This window comes from Chamaea fasciata, unplaced genomic scaffold (genome assembly GCF_029207755.1).
Source record: "Chamaea fasciata isolate MVZ Bird 193981 ecotype frontalis unplaced genomic scaffold, bChaFas1.0.hap1 SCAF_3, whole genome shotgun sequence".
Lineage (NCBI taxonomy): Eukaryota > Metazoa > Chordata > Aves > Passeriformes > Sylviidae > Chamaea > Chamaea fasciata.
The window spans coordinates 30254292-30265727 of NW_027094088.1; the positions used below are offsets into that span (position 1 = coordinate 30254292).

The 11436-nt window shown below is 42.6% G+C and overlaps 1 protein-coding gene across 1 annotated transcript in view; it reads right to left on the reverse strand.

Annotated features, from left to right (window-relative positions):
* SOCS5 (suppressor of cytokine signaling 5) overlaps positions 1–9602 on the reverse strand; it is a 33923-nt gene extending 24321 nt beyond the window's left edge. Inside the window, exon 1 of the mRNA XM_066178476.1 lies at positions 9484–9602. The gene's annotated coding sequence lies outside the window, so the exon portion shown is untranslated. The remainder of the gene's footprint in view (positions 1–9483) is intronic.
* Between the last annotated feature and the right edge of the window lie 1834 nt (positions 9603–11436).

An 11436-nucleotide genomic window follows, 5' to 3' on the forward strand; every position in this document is an offset into this window, starting at 1 on the left:
TTTCATCACTGTCCCAAATCAGAGACCAGAATATTTTCATACATAGCTGTATCTGTAACACCACAATTCCTATATACAAATCACAAGGGTTTCCAACAGCAAAGACCAAGACTATTTTTCCGTGCTAACAACAAATTCCTCTATGTTTGCAAAATGCTTCCCTTTGGATCATCCCTTATAGCGATACTATGATGTTTTTATAAAAGAAAAGTGCATCCTGGGCATTAGGAAAACTTACAGTGATTAATGAAACCGCAAAACTAAACATCCTTCAGGAGACAGGCATCAGCTGAGCACTCTCAGACGCTGCTGAATGACTAAAGTACGTCATCCTGCTGCCTCAGAGCACCACTGTTGCTTCTTCAGCCCCTCCAAACGCTGAAGGAAGGCACATAAACAAGCAAGGCAGAAGAGAAGTTCTGTTAGGTATGTCAGCCATGATGTCAGCATATTCTTAAATCAACAACCACTAACTTACTGTCTTGTCTGAATTTAGAATAACTTGAAAAAAGACAGCGTACCATGCTTTAGGGATGACGACCTTACTGTTCACAGGAAGCCTGGCAGCAGTAGGTTTTAAAAATATCTCAACATCAATTTGCTTCTAAGAGCTAAAACTAAAAAACTTGCAAAGAATTGCTATCTGTTTTATAGGTAAGCTGTACTCCAGAAACTTTCTCAATAAATTAAATCAGTTTTATACTTCTTTGGGCAACAGCTCTCACTACATCTACAAATTACCTAGGTAACGGAGTTCTGAAAGCCTTACTAGCACCTACTCCTATATTTGCCTTCGGCAGAAGAAAGTTTTTGACTCATTTTTACGTTCAATTAATCTACAGTCACATTCTTCACAAAAAGACTTCTGGAAAAACTCAGCTTGCTGGAAACAGTAACTATAATTACTGACCCTCTTCAAGTCAGCCAAAATTAAATTGCAAAGTAGATTTTCTGGCGTTCGAGCTATAACTTAATAGTACGAAGAAAAGCAAGTCTATGAGTAAAAGAAGAAGCCAAGCCCAGCATTTGTGAGGACCCAGAAAATGAGATATAAGTGGTGAGTTTACAGGGAAAAACCGAGAAGGGACCCTGAACATTCTCCTTCTAGATTTGTACTGCAAAACAAAAAGGGCAGAACTTCTGCTTTGCTCATCTTTGCAGTATCAAACTTCAGTCAAAAAAAGCATAATTATTAAAAAGGAGAAATATGACTTTATGATAGTAAAGAACAAATCATAAACTGTAACTGCATAGCACTTTCTCTCCTTACATAACATTATTCTCTTTTCTCTAAACTTTCCAGGTTTATTTTACTTACTGCTCTCCGCAATTATGGACAAAGTAAACCCAAAAATCGTAGTGTATCTATTGCTGTGGAAAACAGAAAACACCACTGCGGGTGTCCCATTAGGAAACTTGAGTGAAATTGCACATGCCACTGTCAATGAAACTGTCAAATCAAGATTCTTTTCACTTATTACAGGTTTTAAAGCAAGTACAAGGATCACACATTCCTCAACCATGTACAGATACACTATCAGTATGCCAAATTAACTTTACTAGCATTGGGACAATTTGGTTATTATGGTGCAAAATTGATGAACATTTCATATTTGACTAATGCTTAAAAAATATAGAATTCATGGACTATGTAGATATTCTGCAGTTTTTTGCTTCTACTGAATTATTTGCACAACTGAAAAAAAAAAAAGAGAAGTGGTTTCATAATGTGATAGTTATTGAGCCTATAAGCAAGACCTTCCAGGGCTAAAACCAAAATAATTCCTATCTTAAAAACTATTTACAAAATAAGCTGAAGATCTGCAGTTACTGCTATCTATTGTCATCTATGATATTCCAGGGGAATATTTTCTACCCATATAAAATCTATTGCTGAAAAAGGGCTGTAAAGTTCCTACAGAGCACACAAGCAACAAGGATTTCCATATATACTTAAATATAGGTACTTAAATATTGTCAAAGAGGCAACCAACGGTACATTGCTATTTTTTTTCCATTGTTAAAATTCTGATCAAAACTAGTCGTGAAGAAAGCTAAACATCAGTCACCAAAAAATACAACAGTGATCATCAAATGTTGGAAAGGGACAAACCAAATAACACTCAAAGCCAGGACATTTCAAACTTCCAGGCTTCTTCAGAGCTAGCCCCTAGAAACCAGCTTCTGACCTGAAAGCAAGTGTAAGTTCAATCAACAAAAAGTCAGTTTTTCCTGAATTATACAGAACTACAGAACATAATGTTTCTCCAGAACTAGTGCCATACTGAATCTAAGTCCAAACCTTGACCTAAGATACAAGTCCAAACCTTGACCTAAGATACAAGATGCCTACTACTCTTTCAGACACCAGCTGCTCTATTGGTCTGCGTCTGGACCTTCAGGCACCAAACCTGTTCACAACTGTTGGAAAAATATCAAAAAGAAAATCTGTTCAACGCAGTGGTCATCAGTCACCTGCACAAGCAGCTCCGAGCTACAGATGAGTGCAATTACTTGATAGTTTTGAATGTTAGTCACAATCATTCTGACAAAACCACTGAAATTTCTTTGACACTTCACTCCTAAAGGAGTATGAGAGAACAAAACCATGTTGCATGCACGTGGGGACTAACAAGTCTACCAAAAAAATTTGCTAAATCCTCTAACAAATGCTTCAGACCCGAAGGAATCTGAGTAAACAAAATCGTATCATCTGCATGTGAGAACTGATACTGGGCAACACACACTCTTGAGGCAAAACAGCTTTCTCACTTCTCACAGCACAACTATTCCAGTATTATAAAAATTAAAATTTCTGACTGATTCCCAGATTTTAATCTTTTTAGTTCCAGTAAAGGGAAACAGGAGATCATCGGGTCAATCTGAAAGAGCCTGTGTGTTTACCAAAATAAATGTTGCTAGAATACAATTCAATAAAAATATCTCTATAATAAAGACAACTGTGTAGATTACCTGAACTCTGAAATAATTTAATTGAGACATGAAAGAACTACAGAAGACCTAAGAGAATTTATTTTGGAATTGTCATACTGGAAGATTAATTGCTAAGTTATCTCTCTCATAAAGAACAAGAAATGAATTTTCTTTTTTTTTATAGATTAAGTGAATAGGGGTTAAACAAAAAAACTATTATCTCTACAGCAAGTGCACATTATTCTTGGTATCAAGTATAAAGTCAGATTTTCTGAAAAAGACCATTCTCAACTAAAGAGAACTAAGTTATGGAAAGAAACCAACAATTACAATGTCATAATACAGATGGGGCAGAATTTGTTAATTGCCAAACCAGGCTATATGCTAATCATGACAGCAAATACTAACAGGCAGACGACACACTCCTGAAATACAGTAATGGGATGTAACATAAGAATAGCCCTGACGATCACAGGGTACACCTAATAAAAAAACCTGTCTGGCCAATACATGCTGCTCAGCAGAGAATACAAGAACAGGTGAAGGATTTTTTTCACACAGTCCTGATATCCTCTCCTAGAGTCAGGACTGCGCAGTTCAGCGTTTTTAGACCCTGAAGTCATACTTTTGCATTCTCCAGGATATACTATACAATCAGTAATTTCAATCTCATAATATAAACCTAAATTATGACAGATAATTTGTTTTACATCTGTGATAACCAGAGTTCCTGTTGTCAAAGTTCTTGCTTCCATAAATAAATTGACCAGATCTTAAGAACAATAAATATGAGGAATTTCTTTGGTGGATAAGCCACACATATTTTTGAAGATAAAGCTGGTTTGATACTGAAACTTTAAATTTGATTTATATTCCAATCTACCATCATTGTGACAATCTGCATTAAGGTCTCAATGTACTACCAACAAATAAAATTAAAGCAAAAATCAAAGAAGATCAGGTTTGCTGCCAAAGTTTTAAATTGTGTCAAATGTCAAAATGAGTTAAACTGCTGGCAAGAACCTGCCAAAATACCCAGTGAGATCCTGGCAGCAGAAACTTTGCTCACTGGATTCAAGAGACTTTTCTTACATTAAGAGTGTGGCTGGATGAGACAGACTTAAGAGAGAACAAGTCACTGCAGTCTGAAAGGACAACATAACACTATCACCCCTCTGCACCACCATGTCCTGTCAACACACCCCCACAGTCTGTCTCCCTTAATCCACCATCAACTAACCTAGAGGAAAAAAGAAATTAGAACAGTGTGAATTTAATGAACCAGTTCAATAAAAATGGAGAAGCTGTGTCAGAGAACCTGGGGACTCAAAGTGTGTAATAACACAAATGCAATTTAAGACAGGTCAAACAGAAGCATTATTAACTATGATCACAGTGAGAGAACACTGAGAGCACCTTTCCTGGTTCCCTGCCAAGCGACTGCAGAGACCTAAACCACACAAGGTTTCAGAAAAAGGCAAGGAAAAGCAATCATATCAACGTTAACAAAGCCAGGTACCCTCCCCTGGGAGGGATGGACTCCCTAAGTCTGTTGCTAAACAGCCACAAGTCTAATGAGGATTCAGGCAGTAAATAACATGACAATATGGAGATGGCTCTGGGTGAAGCCTCCAGGGATGGCCTGGTATTGTCCTATCTGAGATGCAAAATTGGAAAAAATCAGACTGCTAGCTTTTGCTTGAAAGAAATGTTCTTTGAGTAAAGATAACCCCATAGTCAGACCTCTCAATCCTAACTGTTAACAATTTTACCACCACAACTTAAAAATACATTGTTACTTCCTCTTCCAAGCCACCAGTAAGACCAACAAATAAGAAATCATACCTACCAAGTCAAAAACACGGCAAGACACAACTCAATAGAAAATTTACCTTTTTTGAGCAAATTTTAAATTAAAAAAGATTATTTTGATAAAATTGATGAGTTAGTGTACTAGTGAAATGATTAAAATATCTCCTTCACAGATGCCAAACATAAAAGCTCCTCAAAACCAAAGTTTAGTAATAGGTACTTTTTCCACAAGTAAATCAGTCAGTAAATCAAACAGTGCTGCACGTCTTCCTGCAAAACCAAAAAACCCAAGGTACAAAGTATATAGTTTGATATAAAAACAGATGTACCTAAGCAGATGAAATTCTAAGTATCAGAAGTTAGAGACATCTTGAAGATGGAAGTTTCCTGTTCAAGTTCTTTTCAAGAAACACAGTCTACCCCATCAAACAAGTTCATGGTCAGCTAGGCAAGTTCCACAAAGAAAATGAAGTCAAACTGGCATAAGCACAAACTACAAGCTGATTTTTTGTTATTAGAGGCCAAAAAGTCTAAGAGATTATCTTGATCAGTTTTTATCACAGCCTTGATCAAGTCTAATTCATCCAACTGCAGTCCTTGAGTCTCTACTAGCCTAATGAGAATATCAGGTAGTAAGTGCCAGACATTTTTTATCCCAGAATTACAATTCTTAATCCTATGATTGACATTTGAGTCTTGAGCAATGGGGCCCAAGTTAGTTCATTTGGGAGCCAGGCTGACTGTTGAATTACTATTAGAAATCATTCTGCTGAGGAGGAACAAGAATGTTATCAGATTTAATACTGCAGAAAAACTATTTTTGATTGCTCCTTCTCCAATTTTTAAGCAATACTTCAAATTTCACCTTTGTAAATGTGCTCCAGTCAGAAATCACTGAAGCACTTATAAAGACTGTAAAAGTTTCTGCCTCTGACAAACTGGTGCTCACCACAGGTTTTGCAGTATGTATTCCAATACAATAGTATCTTAAGGAATGCTCCATGCACCTTCAACAGCAGTTAAAATATTTGTAAAAACGTTGAGTTTACACAGAGTAATTATGTACTGGACTGAAATTGCTCTTATTCTGCTGCAGCAAAAAGAAAACCAAATTCCTGACCTCTCTGACTCTTCAACAACTGTAAAGATTCAAACTTTCACAAGAAAGGAGCACTGGTTCAAATACTTCAGTTGATAATCAAGTAGTCTCTAGCTAGCCCTGAACACACCGAATACAGCTACATAAAGAAAGTACTTCAGAGTCCTCAAGAAGTATTACTTATCTGGGCCAGCCTCCATCTCCCCCTCCTTCTTATCCCAATCTTTCAAAGATAGGCTTTAAATGTTTTGCAGCTGTCCAACATTAAGGCTGAAGAATTCAACAACCACGGCACTGTAAAAACACAGGGTGAAAAGCAGCTCCATTTAGGACCCGTTACAGAGCCAGAAGAGGTTCCTGAATGCAAACTCCTTCAGCAAAATCTGGATAAGGTCTCGAGAGCAGACAAACCTGTAAAATTATTCTTTCTTCCTTCCAGATAATTCTTCAAGTGAGTTCCTACCATATAAACTAGTGCAGACTATGCATAACTGCATTGAGTTTTAGCCAACCTCTCTCACAGCCAAAAATATCAACCACCACCACTGCACACATTTTCTTACTGAGATTTTCAGAAGGTCTGCATAATCTTGTAACTACGAAGTTAGTGAGCCATTTCATATTTCCTGAAACTAAACTGCACATTAGATGATTCACCAATTAGTGTATTCATGAAGCTTTAACAACCAATCAAAATTTCATTTTTGTTGAAAAATTTAACAGAAATGTCCAGCTGTATGCATGGAAAGAGCATGTGGGCTCTTCTCCTTTATTTAACTTAACTAACAGCTATGTTAGCTGGTGAAAAATATTCAGTGTGTCAAAGTTAATTTATCAAGCTGACAAAGTATAAGGGCTCCAGAAGGTATAGCATACATTTACTAAATTTTAAATACAACATTTTAACTAGATATAGCTCAGAGATTAAAATAAGCTGTCCAACAACCAAACCACACAAATACATATCACTCCAAGGCATTTCTTATTTAATGGAGCAATTGCATGCTTGTTTCAAAGTAATGCATAGGTCAACAATATCAGAAAAGCTGATCATCCTTCAGACCTCAAACCCCATAAATCAGAACATGTTTTTTAAAACCAGGTGGATATCTTTGGAAGACAGAGGGCTTGTCAGAACAGTGCAGGCCATGATCAGATGGAGGTTAGGCACTGCATGTTGCTCAACACAACCAAACCTTGTGCCTCCCTGAAGCCTCTAGGCACAAATAGCACAAGGTAAAACTAAGTGCTAATTTCCCCCTAAGGTTGAAAGTACAAAGCACAGCTCTTGGAGAAACAAGGCAAGGATATCAGTCTAAAGTAGACAGCTATTCAAGAATTACTTAACTAGCCAATCTATTCCAATACTTTGCAATAAAAATCAGTATTTTAGGAGTTTATCATGGAGCCTTTCCACCAAAAGTTCTTTCATCTAAGAAGTCAGGAACGTACGATTTAGTAAAAAAAAAGTTATCCCGTTTAGATTTTACATTTGTTTTCACTATTTGCAGCAGTAAATACAGTATCACCACTTTAACTACATTTTAAGAACAGATAAAACTACTGTATAGAAGCTACACGGAGTAATCTGAAGTATCTACCAAAAACGGAGCTATTCTGCAGGAAGCTATCACAGGACAAGGTTTACAACTTTTAACTAAGCTTTAAAACTATTAACAAAAACCATCACTATTGTTTGATTAGACTAAAATCCATCTCTAAACATAATGAATGAGCCCCAAAAATACATGTTGTACGATCTTGGGTTCTAAGTCCATCACAGAAACATCCAATTTGAAGAACAGTCAGTCATCTCTCTAGAACCTTGCCGCAGAGTGACAGGTTTCACAGGTTCCAAAGAAGATTAAAAAAAAAAAACCACCACCTTCTACTAGAACACAGTTGATTTCTAGTCCCTTCCATTTGCTCCCTCTTTCTTAGATGCACCTGTCATCATTAAAAGAGCAACAGAAGAGAAATTCTAGATATTCCTCCAAGGACTAACCCAGCCATTTTTCCGATGCTCTCATACACATGAAGTCATGTCAAGCTACTGCTACCCAACTGTCTGAATTCACTGCCTGATTTGTACTGTTAATGCAATCCTGAAACGCAGAGAAGAGGCAGGACATTTAGACCAACTAGAAAATCAGAACACATTTCACCAGCTCAGTCCACCAGGTCACAAAATTGGTTTGTTTTCTCTCTTTCTGTGGTTTGCTCTGGACTGACAAATAATTTGCCCAAGAAGTATAGCTAATTCACCCTGCCATACTTAGTCATGTACAAAACTGTAAAGAATTGAATCTGCTCTCACAGAAACTCTATGGCTAAGACTATCGCTTCAATACAAGGTCCATTTGAGTATCTTGGTTTACAGACTGACAACTGAATGAAGTAGGAGGTTGCTAACTTGGAAACTTGCCTCCTTTCAAATGTCTCACTGCAGCAAACTCATCAGCTGGGGATATTCAAGGTAACGGGGGTTATGCTCAGGCTGAGAGCTGCATGAAATCTTCAGTGAAAAGCCTTTAATGGCACAAACTTGCATGACACGAGGTCTTGAGTTGCATGGATCACACCTCAAGATTTCTATGGATGTAACATTCCCAAACTCATTCCCATACTGGAATTAGCTACAGTGAAAAAACACCTTTGGTTTGTGTGGTATGGCCAGGGATCACACATCACAGAATGGGATATAGCACCGTATGATGAACGGCATAACATTTATCGCTTACAATCAGAAACAGTGCAGAAAACTTCAACAAGCTTTACAGGAGAGGGAAAAAATAAAAGAGGGGAGCATTCTGTAAGTATTCAATGGGAATGGAAACAGACTGTTGTACATGCTGGGCTCATAAGACCACATCACCAGATGATACACAACCTTGATGAAATAAATATTCAGAGACAGAAATATACTCCATGGGATTAAACTACTGTAATTCAGGGCAAGAACCGAAGTACAAAGTTAACAACAGCAGAAATAACACGATTTACTGCTCCTACAATTCCAGGAGACCATTCACAACTTCGAGTCAGACGCTTATAAAGACCACTTGCAAACTTTTATGAGCGCTCGCGAGGGACGACGGCCTGACGCTTAACGCAGCCCCCTCTGCAGAAGGGGTTAACAGGAGCCTGGGCGCCCTGAGGGCTCTTTACTGCGAATTCAGCCGGGGCGATTCCCTACGGACAAACCGCGCGTGCACACCCGGTCACAGGAGATCGCCGACCACCCCGCTGCTCCCGCACCGGCCCCACGGTCACCCCGGGTGCCGACACCGAGCACCCCCGGCCGGCCGGGGCGGGTTCGCTCCCCGCGCCCGGGGCTCGGCTGCGAACCCTCAGCGGGGCGGCCGGGACCGCACGGAACCGCCGCCCCGCACCGCTCCCGCCTCCCCCGCCCCAGGCGCCCTTCTCCCGGCCGCGGGTACAGCCGAGTCCTCGCCGTGCCCTCCCCCGGCTCCCTAGGGCCGGGACAGGGCGGCAGCTCCCGCCTCCCTCCCGCACGGAGCCGCGGCCTCGGCGGGCGGCAGCGGGGCCGCGGCCGCCCGTGGCCGCCGGGGGGCGAACGGCGCAGGCGGGTCCCGCCCGCTCACCGCGCCCGCGCCCCGACCGGAGGCAGCACCTACCGCTGCGCCGTCCCGGCGGGGGCAGCGGCGCCTCAGCGCCGTCCCGGCGGGGGCAGCGCCCGCAGCATCCCCGGCCCGGGCCCGCCGCCGGTGCCGCTCCCGGAGCGACCGGACCGAGCCCCCTCCCTCCCTCCGCCCAATGTAAAATAGTTCCCCGGGCCCCGGAGCGGAGACACCGGGAGCGACACCTCGCCGGCCAATGAGAGCCGGCCTGGCCCCCCGCGGCGCCAATGGGAGCGGCGGGCCGGCGGGGGCGGGGCGTCGCCCAGCCAACCGGGCCGCGGCGCTGGCGCTGACCCGCTAGGCTGTCTCCGGTGGCCTCCATTGACCACCATCTTGGAGTCGGGCGCGGTGCCCGCGCCGGGAATGGGCTCGCCGGCCGGCGGCCATCTTGGGTCCGGGCGGAGTCACGTGCGGGGGCGGGCGGCAGCAGGCGGCGGGGAAGGGGCGGCCCAGCGGAGCCCCCGCCCGCCGGGAGCCGGAATTCCCTGTGACAGCCGGCGTCAGAGCCGGAACGGCGGTGGGAAGCTGGCTTCTCCCAGTCCGGCTCCCGAGGCGGCCGGATGCTGCGCAGGCAGGGACCGCCCCAGCACTGCGCCTTCAGGAGTCAGGCGGCTCCTTGCACGCTGAAGGGGGCAGCAAAAGCTTACCCGTGGAGACCCTTGGAGACACGTCGGTATTTTTGGGAGTAATGCCCCATTCGAAACAGTTTCCTCTCCCTCCCTCCCTCCGTATAATGGGGAGCAAATCCATGGCTTGGCCTAAGTGCAGCTGAAGTAACATCAGATCACGTCGGGGAAAGGAACCTCTCGCTGCTGCACCAGCGCAAAAAGAGAGCTGGTATTCCAAGTAACAGAACACATCGCATCTTCCTGTATCTGGCAGACACACTGGGCCAGAGGGTGGACACTTAGATGAGAAAAGATGCATAGATGTCATGCTCGGAGGGAAGGGTCCATGGGTCTACTCTACTGGAAGGCAGCAGCAAGCAGAGAATGGCAGGAGCCGGTTCTCTTTGACATCTTTCTCAGAAACTTTTGAGAAGGAGAACGGACTGTGTCCTCAAGAAAGCTTGCAGGTGGTGCTGAAGCAGGAACAGTGAGTGCTGAAAGACAGAGCTGATATCTAAATGGATCTAGACAGGTTGGGGGAATGACCTGACAGGATGTCTATAAAACAGCAAGGACAAATACAAGGAAATTTGTCAAGTCCAGCACTTGGGAAGGAACAGGCCTCTGCAGCAGTACAGGGTGGAGACTGACAGGCTGTGGAGCAGCTTTGCAGGAAAGGATGTGGGGTCTCGTTGGCCATGAGCCAGCAGTGTGTCCTGGCAGCAAAGGTGGCCGAGAACATCCCAGGTCACACCACTGGAAGCATAGCCAGAAAGCCAAAGAGAGTGATTATTACTGCTCAGTTACACGTGGAATAGCGTGTCTGGTTTGGGGTCCCAAATGCAAGGAGGATATCAACAAACTAAAACAACTTCAGTGGAAGCCACCAAGTGGTCTAGGGGAAGGTGCAGCACTTGCCCTGTGAGGAGAGTCTGAGGTAACCACCTTGGATCAGCTTGAAGAAAAGACAGCTTAAAATACTTCAGCATACAGAACACAGCCTAGTATACACATTACCAGCAAAAAACCCCAAAGATGAAATAATACACTGTATAAGCAATTCTGCACCTTGGAAGAGGATGAAAAATATAATGAAACATACATAATTGATGTTAGTTGCATTCAAAATGATACTGATGAGGCCAATGTGTGAATTTACATTTCTGGAGCAGGGTAGCACTCATGAAGGATTCATGTGTACCACTCACAAATGCAGCTAAATTGCCACTTGGCAGTCCTATGTAAACAGTGTAAGAAAGAATGTGCTAAGACATAGCAACAACAGGCAAAATAAATATAAAGCTAGCATCACCAGGATCTGGTTAACAGTTCAGCATGGGGA